General features: G+C 33.3%; 2 protein-coding genes across 3 annotated transcripts in view; one reads left to right on the forward strand and one right to left on the reverse strand.

Moving 5' to 3' along the window:
• The window catches only part of LOC141450481 (very long chain fatty acid elongase AAEL008004-like), a 77,830-nt gene extending 73,936 nt beyond the window's left edge, over positions 1–3,894 (reverse strand). The window contains exon 1 of the mRNA XM_074120977.1: positions 3,745–3,894. The gene's annotated coding sequence lies outside the window, so the exon portion shown is untranslated. The remainder of the gene's footprint in view (positions 1–3,744) is intronic.
• Positions 1–27,291, forward strand: part of LOC141450482 (very long chain fatty acid elongase AAEL008004-like) — a 194,104-nt gene that overhangs the window by 80,197 nt on the left and 86,616 nt on the right. Inside the window, exon 2 of one of the 2 annotated variants that reach the window (XM_074120979.1) lies at positions 9,513–9,563. The gene's annotated coding sequence lies outside the window, so the exon portion shown is untranslated. Of the gene's footprint in view, positions 1–9,512; positions 9,564–26,111; positions 26,340–27,291 lie in introns of those variants that run through there. The other variant, XM_074120978.1, reaches the window with a different exon arrangement.

Genomic DNA, 27,291 nt, shown 5'->3' on the forward strand with positions numbered 1-27,291 from the left:
CTCTTCCTAGGAGCTTCTTACAGCTCACTGTCCGGTGATGGACAGTGTTGTCTGTAACGAGAGAACACTGTCCGGAGGCCGGCAGTGCACTGGAAAAAGCTCCGGGCGCTAATGACCTCAGCTGTTGATGCGCCAAAAAAAAAAGAAAAAAAAAATAAGGGAAGGGATTAGCTATGAGGTTAGCATACTGGACTCCCACGCGGAGGTCCCGGGTTCGAATCCAGCAGCTGACCCTTAGATTTTCTCTTCCTAGGAGCTTCTTACAGCTCACTGTCCGGTGATGGACAGTGTTGTCTGTAACGAGAGAACACTGTCCGGAGGCCGGCAGTGCACTGGAAAAAGCTCCGGGCGCTAATGACCTCAGCTGTTGATGCGCCAAAAAAAAAAAAAAAAAATAAGGTGTATATTTTCAATTTACAATAAACGTAATGAAGAAAAATTACAATATCCCTAATCCCACTATTATTGTTATAAAATTCGAAAATCCCCTATTTATCTCCAACTACCTCCTTAGTATCCGTGTAAATGACTTTAAATTATAATAAATTTTGAGAATATCCCCAAGTTGGGTAACTTGAGATACAATGCTCGACCCATTGATCTGGTCAAAAGCCTCTGAAAATAATCTGCATACAATTTTATGTTCATTGGTTGGCCAATGAAAGCAGGATGGAAAAGTCTATGTATTTGTAGAATATCAGGATTGTTTTACCGAAACATGACGACCAACATCCTACTAGAAAAAGCCTTGAAAAACTGGATTAGCTAGGAAAATAATTAGTTATGTCATCGGATATCTCATAAAAATAACATTTACCGTACATTCTTAAGGTTATCTGCCTTCACTAAAGGTAGGTTACCTTAAGAATGCATTCAAACTTATCGAAAGTGCATCGTATCTTTAGATTGTATTAAAATCTCTTAACTTAAGTTATTATTTACTTAAAGCGATCAATTTACTGCTCAAAGTTTATTGATGTCAGTAAATAAAACCTTTTTGGACTGGCAGGCACTCATTACTCCATTTTGCCTGAAATCCACAATTACTTTTAAAAGTAAAAAAGTGGTAACCAGGGACAATTGCTGAAGTAAACACGTAAAGAAAACCTCTTCCTGTTTATAAATTTTCAAAAAGGGCTTCCTTCATCTAGTGTTTTATTTAAAAAAAAATTATTTTGTTTATTCTAGCAACTATGAAGAAGACCTAGTAGATTTCTGGTAAACTTAAGGTTTTCAGGTGTAGTATCTGGCATCAGGTGAGCAAGGCTGATATTTTTTCTATTCTCGAAAATTAAGCTTCTTAAATTTAATTATACAGTCATCCAGTGAAATTTGGAGTTTAGTACACACTCTGACCATCAGTACAATTAATTGTCTAAAACAGCCGACATTTTTTACCCAAATTTAGAGAATATCTAGGGAAAGCTTTGCAAAGATTGGTGTTTAGAACAGCGGGCAAATACAGCCGGCTCCACTATCTTACTTGGAGAGTTGGTTCTCTTGTGATCTCGGAAACGTGGGAGGATGGAGAACCACCACGCTTTCTGGAGAGTCCGGGTAGTTATCATGTTTTGTAAAGGAAATATATGCTACCTGGAATTCTTTAACAGAAGCTTACTGCAGAATGGAGGGCAATTAAGGGAATAGTTGAACTGACTACAGAGAGTAGTCTCTGGAGGCTTCCAATTCTTCCCTTCAAACTTCTGAGTTGTTCTAATCTAGAGTAGCTGTTCATCAAGGAGCTGAACGATTTCATCTGGCCCTAGTGGGAAGCACAATAGCTTCAGTGAAGTTCAAGATATCCCATTAATAATAATTTCTGCAAAATGGGTTTGAATTCAAGTTTGAAAGGTTTGAATTGAATGTTTGGAATAAATTAGACTTTACATTGTTAAAGGATCTATTGCAGTTTTGGCTGTGGCTGAATTGGTCCCTTGTCACAAATAAACAATAAAAAATTTCTCTTGGTTTAAAGTAGCGACCACAAATTATTACTTAAAATTAAAGATGTAACTTCAATTTAACGCTTCTTAAAAAATAATTCATTTGATGCAAAGTTGTAATTGTAATTTGATTTTTAATGAAACCCGTGTAATATTGAAGAGATGTGGCATTGTGTTACTACAATTGTAAGTAAAAGCACCAATCTTAAAACTACTACATACTTAAATGAAGTTAATACAAAAATGCTGGCTAGTTATATAAATTAGACGTTTCTAATATATCACTCATAAGTACTATTTATATAGTAATATAGAAAATAAAATTTTGCAATAGCATCTTTTTATATAAAAAATGTAGAATAGTTAGAAATATATATATAAACACAAAACATTAAAAGAATACACAAACAATGCATTAATGTCGAATAAAAATTCTTCTAAAAAAGTAAGTGGCTTATGTAAGGATGCAAAGAGAAGCGCAAATCGTACTTTGCAAGAAGGTAACTGCGCCAATAACTAAGACATACCTACTCTCCACCACTGTGTCTTCTATTTGCTGAGGAGAATGGTTTCAAGTCTAGAACGAATAGAATTCTGAAATCATAGGGTGTTTACTACGCGACTGAGCGCATCATTGGGCGTCCATTTCTTTGCATAAATAGCTATGTTTATATTTTCTTTAACACAATCTGTATTGTTTCCAAAACTAGCTGACCTAATTTGTATAATCTTGCCGTGGCATAGAAATAGAAATGATGGGAGTAGAGAAATAGGAATTTCTAGTAAAACTAGCAAAGATATCCCATTTTTTCCCTTTTTTCTAAACCTCTGCATCCAGAACCATGGGAATAGTTGAACTGACTTCAGAGAGTAGTTATCCCTTACTGGGGGCTTCCAATTCTTCCCTTCAAACTTCTGAATTGTTCTAATCTAGAGTATAATGTCTCTATTAATCTAGTTGAATACCAATGAGCGTATTATAATATTAAATCAGAAGATTCTATCATACTTCATTGCTTTGATGCTGTAAGATATATTTTCATCAAATATTTATTGATATAAATATGAGGTTTCTTGCAATTTATTGATATAAATATGAGGTTTCTTGCAATTTATTGATATAAATATGAGGTTTCTTGCAAGGTCACGTTTACACAACTAATCCGAACGTTATGGGCTTGAAGAGAAGAACATTCCGTAAAGTCTGTGCGAACAGTCACATGATGTTCTTTTAGTGATTGCAATTCAGTTAATTAGTTCACTAATTTAGTTATTGAATTTTATTCAAGCCTAATGTCTTCTTAAATGAAGAATTGATTGATTGATTGAACTATAGGGGAATGTGATTGATTAAATACTACAAGCGGCGCCCGGAGAAGTGGGGTTCCAGTTTTAGAGCTTATGTTTTCCCTGGAATCTCATTGTTAAACCAATTTTTGTTGAAGCCCTTTCGGGGTGGATGACTAAATAAATAAAAAGATCTCCTTTCTTTAAAACTGCCTTCCGGTTAAATTATAAATTTGTGCACTTTTGAGGTGTGCTACTGTTTTTCAGATCTCTGAGAACCACTAAGAAATTCATTCTCTCGGGAAAAAGATTCCCAGAAAAGATCTTGAACAATATCTTTCACACACTAATACACTCCAACCTAAATAAGCGATTCTAGTGAGTCTCCAAGACGGAAATCACTTTGACAAAACATTCTTTGGGCCCGACGAAGAGTTCCGCAGATACACACCACTGCCAGAGAAATAACACTTAAATAACATTTAAAAAATCTTATTGATCCAAAATAACTTACCCGAAATAATTGAAAATAGTCTCCAGTTTGGAAATTTTACAAAAAACACTCAATAACAATAACAATAACAATATTAATGATTTCCGGTAAAATATTGAGGGTAAAAAAAATACACAAACCGACTTAAGACGAAATAAAAGAGACAAACCTGAGCAAGTTAGTTATATAGGATTGCCTGTAGGAAGGGGTTTTACTTTTTTTCAAGTTGGAGGGGGCGTTAAACTCACTTTCGTCAAGAACATCGCTGTTTACTTATCGATATCATTTTATTAACTGACCATCATTTGTAAATTAATTTCCTACTCTCACCCAACTGGAATATTTAATTCATTAATTAAAAGTACGCGTCTGTTCTTTAAAAAAAATGCTAATTCAAATTTCTGCTACCAAACAGAAATAATTGACTACCTTTTTTATTTAGAATAGATTTAGTATACAAACTTAATAAATTTACTTTTACTTAACTTACTTAACCATTACGCAAAATTATAATAAATCTTCATAGTTATGTGCAATCACACACAGTTGCATATGCATTTTCACTTATTTGTACATTATGACATTGGTACTAGAACCTTGCCATAGCAAAATATTTTCATGGAATTTGTTTATTGGAGTAATAATTTAAAGGAGACTTCGCTGCTGCGGTTGAGACGTTACCTAACCGATATTGCTTCACATATCTGCCCAGAGAACTCTTAATGTGAAGCAAGGAACTACTTCATTTAAATGATAATTTTTAAAGCCAATTGTATATATTTCGTCATAATTATAATCCTTTAAAAACGTATACTAATAACAATTCTTTCTCTGTGCACAATTCTTTCCTCATTTCAGTGTTTGCTTTTTGACAAAAAAAGAAGTATTATAAATAATTTTTTTTTCCTATCCGACGACAAAGGCGTTAAACCATTTTTTGTCTGGCAGCCCAGTATTTCTCTTACATAGTACTCATGCCGGGCACTCATTTAAATGTTGGAAAATTGCACAATGGGCAAATCGGCGAGTCCCTAATACCTATTTTGTGGAGGTGTGCTTGTAGGTAATCGTGCCCTGTAGTTCCTCGGAAGAGCACGACAGACTCTTTTCTTGGGAGGTCCTGCCTTCTAGCAGCGTTACCCACTGCTTTCCAGCGGCCATGCTCCTGAATTCCGCGTGTAAATTTCCTTTACTAAGAGGGTCCGATATGTTCCCGTACAGCCTTATGTGCTTCAATATGTCTTTAAATGGACGATAGTTATGAAAAATAAATAAATTTACATCAAACCTGTGTCTTCAGAAGTTTGTAGTTTTTATTCTAGTATTTGATGTAATTAAAATACCAGTTACTAGTTACGAGATAAAAAAAAAGTGTCCAAAATAAATTTTTGTGCATTCAGGAAAAGCTAAGTTAATGAATTGGAAGATTTGGAGTTTTTGATGAGCGAAATGGTTAGCCGGTGGAGTAGTTGGCTAAAGATTTCGAGGCAAAAACAGAAAACTCTGAATGGACTGAGGCTTAGGTACTATGTGTAGTAACATTTATTACCAAATAGAATAAGTTAAAAGAAATTTTAATAGTGTAATTTGGGATAAGTACAAATGGTGAATTTCCCAATGTCGTTTCCCAGTAGGAAAGTAGGGAAAGCTCTCGACCTTTTTAGAAGGAAAGGTTTCATGTACGTACTAGACTTAAGATGAAGGCACAATAAGCCTCTTGTGGCTGTGGTGCCGTGGGGATAAGGTCTTCCCAGTAGGCAAATGAAAAGTGAAAACACAAAAGTTATAAGCAGCAATCAAAATAAGAAGATTCAAGTTGAGAATGAAAAGATAGAAGTAAATAAAAAAAAATGTATTAGTGAGTAAATAAAAGATGAAATAGATGGCTGGAAGAAATATGGTACTGTAGAAGTTGGTGATGAAAAATAGAAGTAAACGAAACAGCTGTTGAAAGTGGTTTTAAGTAGAAGTCCATAACGCTAATTCTGTAAATCTAATTAATGAAAAAGTTGCTGCTTAAGAAAAATTAACTCGTTTGTAATAAATATTTGCCGTGAACAAAAGGTTCAAATGGAACGCACTTTAGAATAGAGGAAAGATTCAGTGGAAATTGCATGATTAGTAAATTTTTCATGCTTACATTAAATCATACAAACAAAATATTATATTAATATAAATATATAACTGCTTATAATAACTTTGTTCTGCCTGCACCTCTGCAGTGAATCTCATCTCAGGCTAACTCCTGCAGACGGCCATAAGCCTTGCAATTTCCTAAATTTTGTTTTTTAAAATTATTATTTTGTTTATAAAAATAAAGGATTATTAATTAATTATAAATAAGAAAATAGATTTTAATATTCAGTGTTAATAAATATAATAACAAATTAAATCAGCAACAAACCCTCAACAAACATTATTTGTACTAATGTATAAAATCTGCTCAACTGGGGGCCCCACACAGTTACATTTTTAATTTATTTTTTCAAATACTATTTTTTAATTTTTTTAGAAATATTATTCCAGGATTACAATTAATTTAATTGATCCCAAAACAATACTTCATATTTTGTAAAGTTCTTACCACAAACGCTAAGTATTTACAGCCAAACATGTTTTTGTGCAGTATATGGATATTTATCGAGATTCTACAATTGCATTAGCAAATTTCATTAGGCAGCAATTGCTTAAATAAAACAACTCACTTTAAATTCGTGCTGGAAAGCCTGAATGTGTTATCAATTGGAATGTAACCGAAAACACATATCAACGTCATCATCAGAAATCGTCGCGCTAGCACATAACATCTGCGGAGAAGGTTTTGACACTGTGGGCGATAATAATTTTATCGAAATGATTAAGGGCCAACCGTAAATGATAGTGAAATTATCAATAAATGAACAGATCATGAAGAAAGACAAGAAGAACCGGTTTCTAAAATATATTCAGGGATACAGCTTTACAGCAGATTGGAAAAGCTTTTTCTTAAAGTAGATAATTCCGAAAGAAGTTTGAAATTCTGAAAAGAGCTTCGAGCGTGTATCTCGACGAAGCAGTTGATCAAACGACCGTCGACGCAAAACCTTACCACCGACTACATGGTGACAAGAAAAGTAAATCAACTCTAATATCTTCAAGGGACTAAAGCGATTACGAACAAGTTCATTGCAAGAATATGCGCGTTTTGGACTAGGACGCGTAAAATTGAATGAAGTACATTTTGAAAATTCGTCTATGTTAAGGAATGGGGAATTAAATTTTTTTAAATTGTTTCCATGGTGATTTAATTATTTATTTGGCTTAGAAAGCAGTTTTTCGCTATTTCATCAAGTTTTGACATATTTTCTGAATGGAACTGTTTTTATGCGGTCCCTATCTTCCGCTCAAAACAGGTTTTACTGTATTTGTTACAATTTTATTAACTAATTAGGCAAACTAATCTCTCAGAACGAACCTACTATCGGTGTACCTGTTTATTTATGCGTATAACCTCTCTGTTTTGTGGCTTCTTTGGGCTTACAAAAGATATTTTTGGTAACATTTGTGAGCTCCTTTTGCGACAGTCTCGAGCCCCCTAAACGTACGCGCCGCTCCTCAGTTAGGAAAACAATGAATTATTACACTCAATGAACTGAAAAGTGAAGACCATATAAAGTTGAACTTAAACATTTCTCTTGAATAAAGTTTCTCTAAATATTTTTGAATTTTAAATCAATTCATTTTAAGAACATTTTTTCTTGAAGTTCAAAACACCAAATAGAGAAACAAAATTAGAAATTATTGAACTTGACGTTACTTTACATATAAATTTTCACTTTAATATAAAGTTTTTCTTTTTATTCTTAGATAATTTCTAGCTTTTCAGAGCGTAAACCTTACTGGGAACAATATATCACTTCTTATCAATATATCACAACTTTAACTTGAGCAATCTTACATTTACAACTCATTTTGATTTTTAATGAATTTAGTTTCACTATTACTCTTTGAAATTCATTCCAGCACACTTCAGAGAACTTTTGCACTCCTTTTGGTCATGAGGACTGTCGGCCAGGTCACTTCACCGCATAATTCCTTCATTTCTTGGCCTCAACCAGGCTTCTTCTCCTCCTCCTACACTTCCAACGACTCCATTACATTATTTCTTTGGTCCATCTATCATTTCTCTTTCTAGTTCTGTTCTACCTATTTCCCAATTTGCTATTCTTTCAATTATATCTTCTAGCCCAATGCTTCCTGACTGATGTATTTCTTTCCTGTCCCTTCCTATAATTATAGACCCACAGCTCTAAAAGTAGTCCATAGCTTTTATTTGGTCTTTAGTTCTAGGATCCAAGTTTCATGCGTTTGTTTTGTCAGGTTAAACCATTTAGTCCAATAACTTTGTTTTAATATGTTTTTTTCTGCAACCATGTAGGGAAGTTCTCATTACTCAATTAAAATCAGCTGTGTAATGCCCAACTTCCCACACTAGTGGGGGGAAAATCCCATTAGTGTCACTTTCCGCACAAGTGAGTGGAAAAACTTTATTGTGCTTCCTTGATATAAGAAGTTTTGTTATTAACATAATTATTTTCTGTAAAACTCTAATAAGCTTATTTAAATTTATTTTATTTAAATAATTAAAAAACGAATATTAAAAAATAAAATAAAAATTGAAAGGAATATAGAAATAAAAATAATACTTTAATAAATAATTAGATATTTTTAATTATAACAGTTAAAAAGGTTATAGTGTTACCTTATAGAAATTTAAAATGGATTCTAGTGATGCCTGTTTAGAAAACACTCCTCCATCAATAAAAGAAACAGCAGAAAATGTAATAAGTAATGTAAATAATTGTAATATAACAATAAATGTTTATAATAAATAAATTACTTTTTGTAGACTGTAAAAATGAAATTTTTAATTTTATTAGTTAATAAATGGTTGCAGAAAAAGTATAATATTTAACTCTAGTGTAAAGTATTTTCCTCACACTCGGCAATTTGCACTTGCACTCGCATCGCTTCGCTCGCTCGTGCGTGCAAACCCTGCCTCGCGTGAGGAAAAGTACTACTTTCCACACTTGTTAAATAAATAACTATTTTTACAAAAACTCCTTTAACTCAACTTATAACTTCTGACAATTTTTAAAAACTGACGTTTCATGTAATTGTAATAAAATGAATATACTTATATAGAGACAATTATTCGAGCCAAATGTGATAAATAATTACAATTTAAAATTAAGTTAGAATATTTAAGAAAAATAAAATTTAACGCATAACACATTGACCAATTGACTTCCTAAAGTGACTCATTGTTTTGGTAATTTTTCAGGATATTTAGAATAAATATTTACTTTTTCAACTGCTCTTAGTATTTAAATTAATATCATAATAGGGAGGATTTCATGTGTACAACTGTAACATTATAAGCAAGTAACAATAATAAAAAAAAACGTACAACTTGAGAGAAATCGTGGAAATTTATAAATTACTCTACAATTTTAATAGTAAATTAACTAATTTTTATTTTATTTCAATGCAAATGAGTTTTGAAATACATTTCCCATCACCTGTTGCATTCTAAAGCAAACAAAATAGTGCTTTAGAGAAACTAAATGATTGAGATGCTGTAATTAAGGGAAATTTATCAAATACAATCAGTGCTTTTACTTAAGCTTGTTTGGTGTTCATACAGTAATTAAGTAAGATATATTTACACAATGTTTCTCTTTTGCTTTATGTACTTTGCAGCTACAATATCATTTCTTTTGTTATATATATGTATATATTTTGTTTAGATGACACAAGGTTGGGGTCTTCTGCAAGCCACACTTCCCGAAGTAGTTAAGGTAAGGAGCTGGGCATTTAATAATCTAATAATTATAATAACTTGAAAATGGTTTATAGATTGTTTTGCGTTTAAAAATATTTTATTTATTTATTTTATTTTATTTTTGCCTCAATTCCCTGACTTTAGGGTTGAAACTAATTTTTATTCTACTGGTAAGACAAGGTATTGGTAGCGACTATGCGGATTTCTCATTTTGACTTTTGATGAGTAACTTTCAACTTTGAGGTTCATTGAGTTTGGAAAAGTGGTTTTTACAAATCAAAGCGTACTGTGTGTGCGTGTGTGTGTATTTGAGTTTGGGCAGCGAAACTCTAAAAAAGAAATTGGAATGTTCGCATTTTGTATTTCTAATCGGTGCCACCATATTAAGCTTAACGACAAAAATGAAAGGTTCTTTTGGGAAGAGTTTATCCAGAAAAAGACTCGAACAATTCTCTTTAATCATCGAATGTTCTTTGTACAAATATTTATACCAATAGCGTTTGTTCCAGGAACAAATAATAACCCTAGATAAAAAATATCCTCTCAAGAAAATGCTTTTTAACTTCGTCGCAAGAAGAAGTGTATTGACATGTAAACACAAGTGATTAAAACAACAAAAATCCTATAGGATATCCTGAAGATCGTGAAAATGTCTATTGTTCGCCAGGTGTATTTAAGAGTCTCTTTCCGGCAAAAGAGAATAAAATATTTACTGAAGTAACGAGACAAAATTCCCCTGAAAATTATTATTAATTCTGTTAACATCCTTCCTGTTAAAAACTGTCTTTTTAACATAAAAATATCTTGAACAGTTGGCTTGTGGATTACATTGTTATCACTTTTCTTGGTTTCCTTTTACCCTCCAAGAATTACGTGTGGATTAAGTTCTCCCTTGGTATTTGAAATAGATTTGTCCAGCAATGCAGTAAATTCACTGGCAGTTAAGCGAGCAAGTCCTACGAAAGGATGTTTTTCTAAGGTAGAGATTAACTGCAGAGTTGCAGAAAGAATAAAGTACTGATCCGAATATTGTACTAATATGTTAAACGTTATAACAGCTTCTATTAATCAATTTAAATCTAAGTAAACAAAAGTATTCTTCTAAACATTAAATGTTTTTCTTTTAATATCAATGAATTTTGTAAAGACAATGCTAATTGAGTTGAATTGCTGAAAGCAATGCCTGTTATTATTTTATTTTATTTTTATAATTTTGGTGTTATTTGTTATTTTACCACATCCGTAGTGAGCAATAATCCATATTTAAATAAAAAATTGGCTGATAATTTAAAGAGTGAAATGAATCAAAACTGATAAAATAACTCTCAGTTCTCTGATCAAGCCAGCAAGGTAGATGTGTTCTGCGAGCAAGTATATCTCTCTCTTTTAAGGCGCAAAACTTTCTTAATCCTGCACTGCACAGCCGACGGCTACATTACTTTTTCTTTTAATTATTTGGATTGCGGCAGAGTTGAGCAAATATTTAATCAATTAAATTAAAACTAAATTTTATTTTAATTATTATTAAAATTAAAAATTTTAATCGGCCAAAATTAGTTGATTGAATTAAATTCACTTTAAATTTAATTCGAGTTGAATCCTTTATATATTATGAAAATACAGTTATCTAAACATATTTATAAACAACGGAAATAACAATCGGAATTCTTTTGTCATAAAAACATTGAAGAATCAATTTGATGCGAGAAAATGAGCTAAAAAAAGCAGATGAAATATGAGTTTGATCATCGAATGGAGGGTGACTCTTCCCTAGCTGTGGCAGATGATAAGAATGAATACTTATAGAAAACGTTGAAATATTTCTGCTACGTACCGTAAACAAAGTCGGATAATTTGTACCAGTAACAAACCCGAGCTCATTCTAGATGATTTGATTGTGTTTTTGCACAAATTAGTTGGATTAAAAGAGAGAAATGTTGAAATAGTAGGGAAGATCTGCTAGGTAAAAGAAGTTAGTTCTTCGAAGAGGAATTTGAAAGGAGCTTGCAAAGCTGTTTATTTAATTATTTTGAAATTGATGACCAGCAGTGATCAGAGAGGCTTGTGAATTGTGATGTTCAAGTTTTGGTTTTAATAGATCCTGTTTTGTTGTCTGGAACGGAATTTCCGTGCACGTTTGTTTATATTATGTTGGCACAGTTCTTTAATTACTTTTATCGAAAAATTCTCTAGAAAAAACTGTGTTTGAAGGTCAAATTTGGTGTTTGGCTTTTTGTTCAACTTAAACCGCGGTGGGGTTATACAATTACTTGTGGAGACTCTCGACTATGGCGCGGTAGATAGCACAATCTCACTTGCAACAGTTTGTGAGATTCTACGTGCAGATAGAGATTAATATCTTCTTTCAGTTTCATCAACTTTACAAACATACTTACATAAAATGAAAATGTTTTTTATCCTCCGGCAGAGCTCCTGTCCTCCTATCTTTTCAACAAACTTTTCATGTAGAATTCAGACCTGGTGTGCTACCTTGGACTATTCACATAAATACTCCTCGCCTGCAAACAACGATAAGGCTTAAAAAGACAAGCAATGAAAATGACGATACTGTAATGGTGCATAGAACGAAAACGATTCATATTTATATTGCTAACCTCAAAGCTATGTGAACTAGAACTATCAGATTCAGTCAAACCTACAAACATTTCAGCCAAAACTCCTCGGACAGATAGCCGATGCTCTTTTCAACGTGACTAACCTTACTCTACTACATAACGACCTCAACAGCTCGTCTAGACTAAATATCTCAAGATCCTTTCTGATCTTGCTGATTGCTCTAACTTTTCGTATAATTCCTCGCCTCTACTGCCATTTCTGACTATCGGATCGATTGAATCTCTAGTGGCCTCGAGGCTTCCTTAAGGTCTGAAGATTTAGTCAGCTTCACTGACTAGATTCTTTTAAACACATTTCTTTAAATGCCTAAGATAACTGAAATCTGACAGAAATAAGTTCCAAATAAGTAATTAAATCAGCAAGGTAAATCAAATCAAACTCAATATATTCGAAAATGTGACTTCCGCTGAAGTTTCTCATGTATTTAACAAATTATATTTTTATCAAAGTATAGTGATGTCTTTTTCTTTAAGGCGAGCTTAACATCCAACGTGTCATGGACGTGGTCGGAAGCACGTACTATACTAACAAAAATTTTCAACAAAAACTAGTTACAGAAGGATCTTGAACTGGGGCCTCCCACATTACCAACCGTCTCAAATTTAGATTAATATTCAGCAAAGAACCCAGTCAAAGCCCATATCTCAAGAACATCAAAATAAAAGAACCTGCAAATAAGGGCGTGACGCAGTGCCCCCCCTCTCCTTGGTGCTTAACGAAACAGAATTAAATGCCTTTAAATCGTTTTCTTAATCAAAAAAACAAAAAAAAAGTATCACCTGAAATATATGATGGGGCTTTGTTTGTAGGCGTTTGGCGATGATCGGTATTTGGCACAAAACAGCACGCTACTGAACAAAGGAGACTCTTCTGAAAGTCTTAATTTGTTCAATAATAGAAAAGTACATTAAGAAATCATTATAGACTGGCCGAGAAACAATAGCAATTAGTAAACCACTCAGGGAGAAAAAAGGTTTACGTCACTTGTCAAGTGCGTGTGGAAAATTCAGCCTGGCATTTTTCCAGATGCATTCTGGCAAAATTATTTATTTTAATTATTATGGTTACTTTCAATTTTCCCTATTTTTTGTGTTTATTATTTATTTTCTATCATCAATTTTATTATTACTTATTTTCAAGAGTGCATTCACATTATTCCTCGATTAATTGTGAGTTAATATCAAATTGAAAGAGCCTGCTCAAGTAGCATGTTTGGCAGCACATGCCCTCTCTAGGACATTTCTCATTTCTTTGAAAAAAAAAAAAAAATAAAGACAACAATTCTTCAGTAATAGAAGAAGAGTGTAAGTGGTCACGCGGGAAGGGATCGGCCTGGCTTTCTGATTGGTTGCCATCTCGACTACCTCTTTGGACAACTTCTACTTTTATTTTTGATTTTTAAATTAATCCCCACTTTCGTTGATATAATCATTTTAAATACAGCTTGCAGAGATCAGACGCAGTTGATCTCAAGAGAGGTTGAGGCAGCTACACAAAATTATCTCTCTTAAATTGAAAATGAAAATCTATAAATTGTTTGCTAGACGTAATAAAACTAAATTTAAACATACTAAATAGTCAAATAAATACAAGTGTTATCAGTTTTCAGTGCTAGCGTTCAATGTCATCAACAATATATCGATTTAACATTTTGTTTGACATCAATTTAACACAAGGGAATAAAAAAACTACTTTATTAACTTGATGGATCAATTTAGTATCTCTTCTTTGGATATTTCTGGACAATAATAAATAATCATAGATCTGTTGTCATTCTCAGGCTAAGAATTAGGGTAACACCTAATAGACAGCAGTTTGTGTGGAGGAAATGCCGAAGGTGGATATAGGAGAAATCACTTATCAATTAATCAATGTCACAAATATTGAAATATAAAACATTGAATAGAACTTTTTGAATATTCCTCGCTTTTACTCAAGCAATAGTTATTTATTTAACAAGTATGGAAAGTAGTACTTTTCATCACGCGAGGCAGGGTTTGCACCAAATTGCCGAGTGTGAGGAAAATACTTGACACTCGATTTAAATATTATATTTTTTCTGCAACCATTAGATTTATTAACTAAAAAAATTAAAAATTTCATTTTTACAGTCTACAAAAAGTAATTTATTTATTATAAACATTTATTGTTATATTACAATTATTTACATTACTTACGTATTCACATTACTTATTACATTTTCTGCTGTTTCTTTTATTGATGGAGGAGTGTTTTCTAAACAGGCATCACTAGAATCCATTTTAAATTTCTATAAGGTAACACTATAACCTTTTTAACTGTTATAATTAAAAATTTCTAATTATTTATTAAAGTATTATTTTTATTTCTATATTCCTTTCAATTTTTATTTAATTTTTTAATATTCGTTTTTTAATTATTTAGTTACGTTAAATAAGCTTATTAAAGTTTTACAGAAAATATTTATGTTAATAACAAAACTTCTTATATCAAGGAAGCACAATAAAGTTTTTCCACTCACTAGTGCGGAAAGTGACACTAATGGGAATTTTTCCCCACTAGTGTGGGAAGTTGGGCATTACACAGCTGATTTTAATTGAGTAATGAGAACTTCCCTACATGGTTGCAGAAAAAAGTTTTTTTCTTTTCTTGACTAAAATCTCATCCACAAACAATAACTCTTGCTTCTTATCCTCCGATAAGGATAATGCCAACTCTCTCTAAAAGCTTCTGCAAGTAGCGTTCCTGTGTTCTCAGAGATATCTTCGGGTCTCTGAACTTTTCCCATTAATTTTCAGAGGTTTACTCCACAATTTCCTTCTAACATCTGCTCTCTAGAAGACTTTCTAACTTGATGAAGCTCATTGTCCTCAAAAGTCTCCCGTTCTTAGATTCCTTTATAGAACTAAAAGTTATAATCAATCCGCTGGGAAGGTTTTGGCTCTTTTTAGCTTACCCTACGTTTCACTAGCGAAATTCTTCAATGCAGCATTCTCGCACATATGATCTGATCTAAAAATCTTTCACTCTAATAAAAGTACTTTAAGCTATCTCTATCAAAAAAACGGTTTCATGAAGTAGTGCCTAATTGTTCCAGTTCGCTTGAAAATATCTTGACCAGGTGTTTATGGCTTTTTGGTTAACTTTTTTTTAAAACAAATTTCTGAGCATTTTTCAGCCGGAAATGAGGAATTTGAATGATAAATACAGTTCAACCTCGAAAAATGTTATTGGCGCTGTTCTAGAATAAGCTGTAACCACAAATAATTTATCCGGCTGTCGTACACAGTGCAAGTTGCAGAAGGAGTGAACCAATACAGCTCGTGTGCGAACCTTTTTCAAAATCAATCATATAATTAATGGTAGGGTAGTGTTAATCTTTTTTTGAGATTGATTCATTAATCCAAAGAGAAGAAAGATTATAGTATTTAATTTTTTGCCAAACTTTCTAACCTAGAAACCAGGTCATTTTCAGGGCTGTGGAACATATGTTTAACAGAATCCAAATTGATTTGATACGATATTATTTATAATATTATTATTATTATTTATGCTCAGACTCGCCTATAAACAAGAACAGTACCAAGCAACTGGTACAGGGTTTAATAAATCCAATAAAGCCCTGTACACTTATCCGATTACACTTTATTAGTAAATCCTGACTCATCGAGCGAAATTCCTCCATCATTTCTATTTGGTTTGAAGTTTCATTTACTTGGCTTCAATATTCTAACAGCTGATACAAGGCATTCATTTAGGTGCTTTGTTGGATGACTATCTCAAAATGTACATCCTGAGGGGCGAACTTCTGTAGATGGTCAGTAATTGTCCAGTGAATTAGAAGAACCAGTGAAATTATAGTCTGAACTAAAATGATAAGTAAAGTTGCGTGTAAAGAAAAAGATCTCTACATCAGGTAGGCATGCGCACAAGCCTGAGTTTCAGAGAGCTCTGACAGAGCCAGTTTTTGGACGTGACTTAGAATGATTACTACTTCAGCAATATTCCATTATAGGCCAAGCACCTCATTTAGTTTATTTTTATTTTTATTAATAAATTTTGTTTCATTTGTAATTAAGTGGTTAAGTGGGGCACTTCATAGAATTTTTCATAACTAAATATCAAAATGCTATAATCATTATCTAGTATTTCTGCAATCTTTCAGAAGATGAGTCTCAATTTCTGTAAAGTTAATCAGTTTATGTAAATGAATATTTACTGATTACACAGTCAATAAACTAACTAATAAGGAAATAGGCACCTTTTATTTTATTACAAACATAAAAAACTGCATTTATGCAAACATTTATAAGCGTATTAAATCAATGATTGATGAAAATGATTCCTTAAAGTTATCATCAGACCCAAAATTATCATTAAAATTATCAATAATTTCACAGCAAAATTCTTCAGAAGAAAAAGTTACGGTTGTAATTGTAAAAATGTTGGAGATAAAAATTATTAGAAGATGGAAATAAGAAAAAATAATTAGAAAATGTTTTCCGTGTAAAATTAGTTTGGATTATGCCAGAGATTAATGTTTAAATAATGACGTGACAAAACGATATTAGCATTAACGTCATAACCACAAGGATTGCCATTAAAAGGCTTCATTTTAATTCTTAATCTATTTTATTATCATATCAAAATTGCAAAATATTGAAGCAGAAACCCCCTTGCACTTTTAAATGGAAAACCCTATTCTCTCATTAAATCTTCAATCTGGTTACCTTTAAACCTGCCATTCTGGTTATATATCTTTACAAATCCTTCAGAGACAGGTTTACAACTTGTCTCTCTTAATAACATCCAATCCAGAGGTGCTGAGGCTGCGTTGCAGTAAGCTCGGGCATTCCCCAAGAAGTGCGTCACCAGACTCCACGCACTCTTCTATCCCAAACAACTCTGCAAAAACACTCTGTTAAACAAATGGGAAGGCACAGATAATCAGCGTCACTATGTTCTTTAGATGAGGAGTTCTACCTGCTCCATTTGATAATCTCAAAGGAATCCTTAGAGTGGGCGCAAAAGTTTAGTTGCTGTTATCCGATACCTATTTTGATGATATAATAGCAGTCTAATAGCTAGGGATTCTGAGCCTTCAAAGGAATGAGAAGAATTCATCTTTACATTACCTGCGATTCCTTGATGCCAAGGAATTCAGAAAAGGCTCACTGCATTTTTCTGTTCTAAGTCATCACGCTATCTTCTACATTCTCTTCTGCTTTGATGAGCACGCTCTCCAGAAGCTTATCCGAGAAAATTTGTACTGCACTAACCTGTTATTTGAATTCAGCTATCCTTAGAACAAGCCTTCGAAGTTAGTTCCCTAGTTGTATAAAGATTAAAGATCATACAATTTGACATTTATTGTTACTAAGAGAAGAGGGCAGGAAGGAAAATTCCGAGGATCAGTGGCGGAAATCCTCTCACAACCGAATGTTAATAAGACCAATAAAAATTGGCCGACTCCAATCGAATTTAAAACCAAATTCAAACCACTTGAATCTAATTTTTTCCCCATTCAGGAAGCGAAAATCAAAGAAAAAGAAATCTCCAGGTGATTCATTGACATGAAACAGACGAAAAAGTGAAATTAAAATGAAACATTTCAAGGCCTGATACAAACCACTTCAAAAGATTCCTTAATGTTTGTACCAAAAAAAGAAGGACTTTAAAGGTATCAACGACCTTAAAAACTGGTTTATAAACTTGGTGGAAATAAAACAACGAAGTACTGAACTTCCATCTTGGCTGAACTACTTCGTCATTATCTTGAAACAAGATTTGAACTTAATAAAAGTAATGATAACTAAGAAGTATTCCATCTCTCTCCTCTAAAATTATAACTCAAACAAATTTCTCAATTTTTTTTATTTAACAACAAACCAATAAGTGTGAAACCGGCTTAACATAACAGTCCATGAAAATCCAACATCCAATGAACCCCGTAAATTTTAATAGATAGTAAAATTCTTTAGATCCATTTAAGACAATTTCTGCTTCAGTGAATTAATAAATATGCCAGACGTGGATTGTATACTCAGGGTAGCCCGAATTTGAAGTAACAATCGCAAAATAAAAGGAAAAATAAGGAATTATCGACTAGTTTATCTGGAAAGAGAGATTTCTGCTTCAGTGAATTAATAAATAAGCCAGATGTGGATTGTATACACAGGGTAGTCCGAATTTGAAGCAACAATCGCAAAATAAAAGGAAAAATAAGGAATCTACGACTAGTTTGACTGGAATGATTTATATTTCTGCTTCAGTAAATTAATAAATAAGCCAGATGTGGATTGTATACACAGGGTAGCCCGAATTTGAAGTAACAATCGCAAAATAAAAGGAAAAATAAGGAATCTACGACTAGTTTGACTGGAATGATTTATATTTCTGCTTCAGTGAATTAATAAATATGCCAGACGTGGATTGTATACTCAGGGTAGCCCGAATTTGAAGTAACAATCGCAAAATAAAAGGAAAAATAAGGAATTATCGACTAGTTTGTCTGGAAAGAGAGATTTCTGCTTCAGTGAATTAATAAATAAGCCAGATGTGGATTGTATACACAGGGTAGTCCGAATTTGAAGTAACAATCGCAAAATAAAAGGAAAAATAAGGAATCTACGACTAGTTTGACTGGAATGATTTATATTTCTGCTTCAGTGAATTAATAAATAAGCCAGACGTGGATTGTATACTCAGGGTTGTCCAAATTTTAAGTTACAATTGCAAAATTTATAGAAATATAAGGAATTCTGGTTTAGTTTGACGGGAAAGGTTGTGATTTCTTTTTTCATTTTTTTTGCAATCGTTCTCCTTCATTTGTTCAAAACTTGAAGAGAATTTTTAATTTTTCCATTAATTTTGCGGGTGCTGACGCCGGCCCTGCAGTAATTCACTGGTTAATGTCGCTATTAGAAGAGATCGCGGTCATTTGGCTTTATAACATTCTTGATAATAACTAATTTCCGGTGAAGGATATATGAAGGCCTAAAATATTTTTTGAACTTCCGGAAATTAGTACTATTAATTGTTTTCCTATTACCCATTCGGGCATTTTTTACGTACTGTGTATGCGATAGTTATTTAATGTAAACTAATTAAGGAAGTACATTGAAGACGGTGGCCGTAATGTTGTCTGACCTGAAGGATGTAGTGCAATATGTTTATGTTAATTTAGTCTAATTACCTATCAGTATTACCATTATTATTTCGTACGACAAACGAGGCACATTCTTTGAAAATATTTTAATTACAATTCTTAATATCTCTCTTCCTAAACAGGAATACCACTGCCGTATCCGCATTTGACTCTCACATTGATCTTTTAAACTAAAGATCTTTAGTTCAAAACTAAAGTTTGATCTTAAACTAGATCTTTTTGTAGACCTGAGTTTCACAACTTAAACAAAAATTCAAACATTTATATCTACTACTTCAAAATCTTTTCCTGTCTTTCTGTCAAAATCTTGAAATCTTTCAAAGTCTATCCCGCCTTAAGGAAGAATTCTTTTTACTTGTCTCAATGATCTGCATTTCTTCACTTTGTTTACTTTCATTCCGGTAGGATAAAGATTCAAAATTATTCATGAGAAATTAAAAATTATAGCGAATCTGTAAGAAGATATTTTTCGTAACATGAAGAAATGAAGAACTTATGTAAACATAGTTATCAGGGCTTATCTTTCTTGGTTTAAAATTAAGGCTGAACCCACAGCAGAGGTTCGAAATATTTTAATTAATAGAAGGATTTGAGACAAACGTGTTGCTTGTTAATCTCATAATACCAAAAAAAGTATCTTTCCAGCGTATACATAATATATTAGTACAATAAAAATTACTACAATTGTTTTGAATATTCGTTCAACAAATTAAAAGTTGGATATTACGCCAAGGAAAAAAAAAAACAAATTATAACGGCGCGATTACTAACTCGTGCATGAAAACTTATCTTTGTAACCTACTTTGATACGCAGGTATCCTAATTTCTTGAGATTGGCAAATAGGTAGCCCATAATGAAATTCTTTCAGTTCGTTGTAAACCTTTAGTAGTACAAATGTTCCTCCAATGTGAAAGAAATCTATTTTATAGCGGAATAGTAGCGCCTTACAATACTAACCTCAATACAGGCGAGTATTGCTGGTTAGTCAAACCAGTAATCGTGAAGGCTAGATGTTTATAATGCAGGTACTCTCCGTCCAGACTAGCTGGAGAGTGAAATATGCGACATTTTGTCTTCTTTTACTACCTAATATGGAGTCTTGCTGTCGAGACTTGAGTTTTCTTCAGAAATATGCGTTTTGTGATTCGCTTAGTCCCAAAAACTATTTATTTTCACCTACTGGTCCATCTGGGTTCATATGTTTCGCTCTAATATTAAACACTGGGACCCAAGGCACCCATGAGACCCGATAGAAAGTTTACTGTGAATACCTCTAAATATAAACCGTTTTTAGACGTACCAAAATTGTTCATTAATTAAAATACGTAGAGTATGAGTTTGCGTAATGCTAGAAGTACCCAAGCCTTCTTAAAGGAGCAGAACTTGTCATTTATATTAATTTTAATTGAATAATTTAATTGCCCAAGGTTCAAATTGACTCTCTTAGAAACTTTTAGTGACATTGCACTGTTCAAGAACCTCATTTCTCAAGTCTTTGCTTACAATTATTTGATTAGAGTTACGAACCGCGACATTTTAAGGGTTAGTTTTGAACGAAACTAACGATCTTTTCTAGTCTAAATATTATAATCATAAGTATTCCACTTTTCAACGTTTCAACAATTCTAGTCTTTTCATGAACTGTAATGCAATTACTTCCAAAATTCTGTGTGTTGCTAACGTTGGATATTATGTAATAATATTTTCATATTCTTTAACTCAACATCAAATTTACTTCAAGCATAATTCTTACAAATAGGTATAGAGAGATGGGATTGCAATATCCCTTAAGCAGTAGTACAAAAATCTTGCCTTAAAAAAATAGGCGATTACTTTACTTTACTTTTTAATTTGAATTTGATAGTATTCAAATGTTTTGCGATCAAAAGTAATTACAAACCGCGACGTGGAAAGCGAAAGTATGAAGGATAAATAAATCGCTTTATTAAATAAAGGCCAAGAAGATACAAGAACAGGTTCAGATTGGACGAACTCTTTTACCACATATTTATAAAACTTGTAATTACAAATAATATACAAAAATCAAGAACACAGCTGCTGCTGGTCCATTTGCGGTTAATTTTTATTTTTTGGTTTTCTTTCTTCTTCGTTTCATTTATTATTTTTTGAACGTCTAGAATTTTTTAACGTCAATGATTTTGAAAATAAGAATAAAACGAATCAAGGACATTCAAGGCATTCAGGAAATATTTTTTAAACAAAGAGGGCGTTCTCGTGACTTAAATGGATTGCTTCCTACTTCAATAATAATTGATTAATATTAATAAATAAATTGTTACATTTTATTGCTGATTCAGCGTCACCCTGTTTACCAATTAAATTTATTTATAATAACAAAACTAGTTTAATTATTAAATGTTTTTGTTTATTTACTTTGCAGCTTTAATCAATGTAAAACGAGCTAAAGAGATGAGAAATAAGGAAATTGTGCAAATACACATACATGTATATGCGCGCAGATGCATGTGCACCCAGTGACATGAGTGGCATTCCACTCGTTCATTAACTTACGCAGTTACCAACCTAGGTGATCGGTATTAAGTGTTGAGATGGTCGCATGGCCAACGCCGCGATTTGAAGGAAGTGTTGTAGTAGACATGTTGTGGATCAGAGGGTTGTAATGACTGTATAGATTTGAGTGGAGTTTTGTGTAACGAGATTGGGCTATTTCAGAGACGAGAGGAATATTTAGATCAGAATGTATTGTGTGATTGGAGACGTAGAAGGGAGCGTTAACTATTGCTCTCAGAATTTTAGACTGTAAGGTTTGAAGTCGGTTGATGTTCGATTTTTTGGCACTTCCGGAGAGCTAGATTCCGTACGTCCATATTGGGATAAGAAGGGAGGTACGTAATTACCTTTTGTTTGTCAGGGTCAGTTTTGAACGTTTGTCGAGTAGTCTTACTGACATATTGTACCTGAGATTGAGGTCAATTCGTTTGAGTTTCGTCTGTGGGTTCCAAGTTAGTCTTTTGTCAAGATGTAGTCCGAGATATCGTACTTGGTTAGTGATTGGTATAGAAGTATTGTGGAAGGAGAGAGGAGGGAGAGTTTTCTTATTTAGAGTGAATACTATGTATTTAGATTTCAATTCATTCACTTTGATTCTCCACTTTTGCAGCCAAGGCTCGAGAAGATTTAGATGTGATTAGAGTGCACGGCTTGCTATTACAGGATCTAGATGAGGAGAAAGAATTGCAGTGTCGTTGGCGAATGTGAAAGTAATTGTAGTCGGGTGAGTTGGTAAGTAGGCAGTATAGAGAATATAAATATGTAAGCGAGTATTGGAAGGATAAGAGAAGAAGAAGAACCTTTTTTGACTTGGAAGAAACGGTCGGAAAGATAAGACGTAAGAATGAGATAAAAGTACGTTTGAGTTATAAAGCAGTCCTGTGTGCCATATCCGGTCGAATGCCTGAGATATGTCTAGGAAGATTCAAGGGAAGTAGCGATTACATCCACTATTCAATGTGCTAGGAGAACTCCGAAAACCGAACTGATGTTCAGCGATAACATTAGAAGAGGCTATCGAAGGCGAAGTAGAAGAAGTTTTTCTAGAACTTTCCTCAGGATGGGTAAAAGGCTGAATTATTAAATGTAAGAAAAAAAGTAAAGTAGTGCCTAATTTTCAGGTGGGCTTTACGTCCAACTACCAATTAGGTATCGTGGACGGAAGCGACTAGCAAACATACTATATTACTGTAAATTTCTTTTATTAACCATTAAATAAAATCCAAGGCCTATGACCGGGAATCGAACCCAGTACCACAATACATATTAGCTTTGCCTGTCTCGCCTCTTAACCCGCTCGGCTATCGTGACGTTTTTTCAGTGCGTTTTCGATAATGTACTCTTGTTACAGATATCCAAAATATCTTCAAAAATTAAAGCTCAAACTGTACAATTCGATAATACTGTCAACGTAGGTTCTAAAGTTTCAGTCGAACTCAGAAAGCAATGGTACGACTTTTCAGTTACGATTTATCTTTTATCGAAAATAACTTCACTGTTATTTCAAATTTTTGCCTGGAAAATTGATTGATGTTTTGAAGTAAACTTCTATAATTTACCATTCTTTGTGTAGGTGCTTTAGTTTTACAGACACTAGTTTGATTGTCAATTATGACAGCATTCTTTGGCTAATGCAATCCTGCAGAGCAAGTTTACAACTACCTAGCGACATTAAAAGCCACGCTAGAATTTCAAGTTTGTATGGAATCTTTTAATTTTTATTAGTTATTTGTGCTGAAGAAACGACTAAAAACGCTTTTCTCTGCATTCTATTACTAACTGCTTCTACAGACACTTGTAGTGCTTTTGTTTTTAAACGTTCGACGAATATTTTTTTTATAGCTCTGTGATCTGTGTGTTAGGTTTAGAAAAGGAGCAGAATATTTATACATGTTTGAAATGGAAAGAAGACCAATGAGTTCACCTGACAGATTCAATCAGAAATTTAAGCTAGAAACTTCTAAATGCAACAACCCCTCACCAACTACATTTATGTCAATTTTTGTTCATTTCAAGAAAATTCATTTTAAAATTGTCTATTTATTTCCATTTATTTAATATATTTTTAAACTTCAAGTTGTACTTCTGTCTGTATCAAAACCATCTTCCATGCCTCAACAACAACTCTTCCCTAGGTATCCCCTAGGTATCGTATTGATGAACAATTACTGGTGCATATTTTTATCGGAAAACTATTTCAATTTTTAAAATCTTCATTTGCATTTCCTGAACAAGAGGTAACCAAAACGTCCTACTTTAAAGAGAATTACGAGGGTCGTTTGAAAAGTCCGTGCAAAGTCAGAGAGATAGCACCATTGGCGCGTATCGAGGTTATGTTTAGTTAGTAGCATCTCTTGGAAGAACACACACCAAGTTTCAGCCAGATCGGTCTATTTCTTTGTGTTTGGCATTCGTTTGAATCGAGGAAGTCGAGTGATTTTCAAAAAATGGACGAAAAAGAATTTCGTGTGTTGATTAAACACTACTTTATGAAAGGCAAAACGCCTCAGGAGACTAAAGAGAAGCTTGATAAACATTATGGTAACTCTGCACCTTCGATTAGAACAGTTTATAAGTGGTTTCAAAATTTTCGGAGTGGCCATATGGGCACAAGTGACGCTGAACGTTCTGGACGCCCTGTTGAGGTTACTACTCCAGAAATCATTGATAAAATCCATGATATGGTGATGGATGACAGAAGAGTGAAGGTGCGTGAGATTGCTAGTGCTGTGGGCATCTCGAATGAACGGGTACATAATATTTTGCATCAACATTTGGACATGACAAAGCTATCCGCAAGATGGGTGCCGCGATTGCTCATGCTTGACCAAAAACGAAATCGTGTGAAGTGTTGCAAGGACGGTTTGCAGCTGTTCCAGAAGAATCCGCAGGACTTTAAGCGTCGTTTCGTCACTGTGGATGAAACATGGATACATCACTACACTCCTGAGACCAAAGAACAATCTAAACAATGGGTTACCAAGGGGGAATCTGCGCCAAAAAAAGGCGAAGACCGTTCCTTCGGCCAGAAAGATTATGGCGACTGTCTTTTGGGATTCGCAAGGAATAATCTTCATCGACTATCTGGAAAAGGGTAAAACTATTACAGGTGCATATTATTCATCGTTATTGGACCGTTTGAAAACCGAGCTGCAAGAAAAACGCCCACGATTGGCCCACAAAAAAGTCCTTTTCCATCACGACAACGCACCAGCTCACACCTCAGCAGTTGTGGTCGCAAAATTAATGGAAATAGGGTTCCAACTCGTTTCACATCCCCCCTATTCTCCAGACTTGGCTCCCTCGGACTACTATTTGTTCCCCAATATGAAGAAATGGCCGGCGGGAAAAAGATTTTATTCAAACGAGGAGGTGATTGCAGAAACGAATGGCTATTTTTCAGACTTGGACAAATCCTATTATTCGGAAGGGATCAACAAACTAGAGCAGCGTTGGACAAAGTGTATAAGCCTAAAAGGAGACTATGTTGAAAAATAAAAAAGGTTTACCCCAAAAAATTAAATAGTTTTTATTTTTGCACGGACTTTTCAAACGACCCTCGTACTACTTCTTGGTCCCAGCTAACTGTTAGAACTGTAACAGTGGCCAAACATCAAATTTAATCATACATAAAAAAAAAGTGACTCCTATAAAATTCAAAATATTTTAAGACGTTTCTTAAAACGTAGTACAACATTCCTTCGTTAATGAATTTAGATCTCTATTACCTGCTTTTTGATCGATCTTTAATAAATTTAAAAAAAAAGAATCGTTCACTATGATTGGAAATAATGTGTGAGAAATCTATAATAATAAATATTCTATTGTTTAAGGAAGTTGATTGCCAGGCGAAAAGAGATTTCTATGATGAAAGCAGCTGTGAAAAGCTGAACTAATTATTATACAAATCTAATATTGTGTAATCATTAGAAAGGGAGACTATCTGCCGACTTTTGGCAAATGTTTACTCCGATATTGTTGTAAAAATTGATAAACTACCTGAACATTTTTCATACACTTGCGTGTAAGAGTATGACTAACATATCTACCATCTAAATAAGTACAGAATCTACTTAAACAGTTAAAGTAAAAAAAAAAGTAAATAATTTGCCATGTTAGCGTATGTACATAATCTTACGTCAGTCTGTGTTTTAGCCTCCCCCTCTACCACTTACCTAGGAGACCAGATTTTTGTCTTTCACGTTTGGTTGTAGGACTGACGCTTTACGGCTAAGAAATAAACAGAGAAACGCTGTCTTCCCCTCCAGAGTAGTAATCTCCCTCTTAGTATGTTCTCTGAAGAAGTTACGCTACCAGTACGTTCTGTGTTTGCTTACAGTTCGGTGTTGAGTTCCAAAAAAAAACAAATAATAATTACATTGTTATCTCATAACGGCCGAAAATAGTCAACATTACTTCGCCACACAGATATATATTTATTATTTACAACAAACATTCCTTTACAAAAAGTTTGAGTAAGTAAACCCATAAGTAAGCATTTTTACTTTAATTACATATATATAAATGTATTTTTATTGAATGAAGAAAACAAGTAACAAGCGACTATGTCCTTCAATGTCGCCGCTTTACTTTTCAATTGGGAAATTTTTTTTATTTGATAAACACGATTTGACGCAGTGAATAAGTACAGCTGACACTTTTGAAAATCTCAAAAAATAAAATTCTAAAACAAACCTTTTTGATAGATAAACTGTTTCCTGACTTTTAATTTAAACGTTGTAGGAGAACTCTTTAACAAAAGTTACAGTTATGTAGGTGACATCTTAAGGATTTGTAAAAACCTTCGGAACTAGATGGCTTTTCTTCTAAAGACTTTTCACTTTCCCTTTTCTTTCTTTTCTTCACAATTGACCAGATTTTCTTATAGAATTATTCACGGTAACACTCAGCGGACTATTTCTTTTATTTACTTTGGGTAGCATCGCGATTAAATAATAAAATAATGTTATTGATCTTAAAATGTTGACACTAACGGAGCGGTAAGGGCACAAACATTTCGAACAGCCTCCATAACTGGGCATTCGCTTTGATTCTTTAAATTTCTGGTTTGTCTTCCTAATTTTCTTTCATTTTGTATTCTCAGTTCCTGATTAGTGGGATAACCTCTTACAATAATCCCTTTCCTGTTTCTACCTATAAACAAAACCATTGTAGACATTGACTGCTGTAATAACTTTATTATTCAATATACTTTTTAAGATTTGAAATAAATTACAATGTAAATTACACATATATATAAATATATATTTGAGACTTCAAAGTGGCCAAACTATGACGTATTATTTATTGGTTCTGGTTTCGATTCCCGTTCTAGGCCTATATTTATTTAATGGTGTGTAATTCAAATAAAATTACACATTTATACAAACACTATAACACCTAATGTAAGTAGGAGTAGTTCCTCAG

The sequence above is a fragment of the Rhodnius prolixus genome, unplaced genomic scaffold, assembly GCF_049639745.1.
Source record: "Rhodnius prolixus isolate KJV_2025 unplaced genomic scaffold, Rpr scaffold_2, whole genome shotgun sequence".
In the NCBI taxonomy this organism is placed as follows: domain Eukaryota; kingdom Metazoa; phylum Arthropoda; class Insecta; order Hemiptera; family Reduviidae; genus Rhodnius; species Rhodnius prolixus.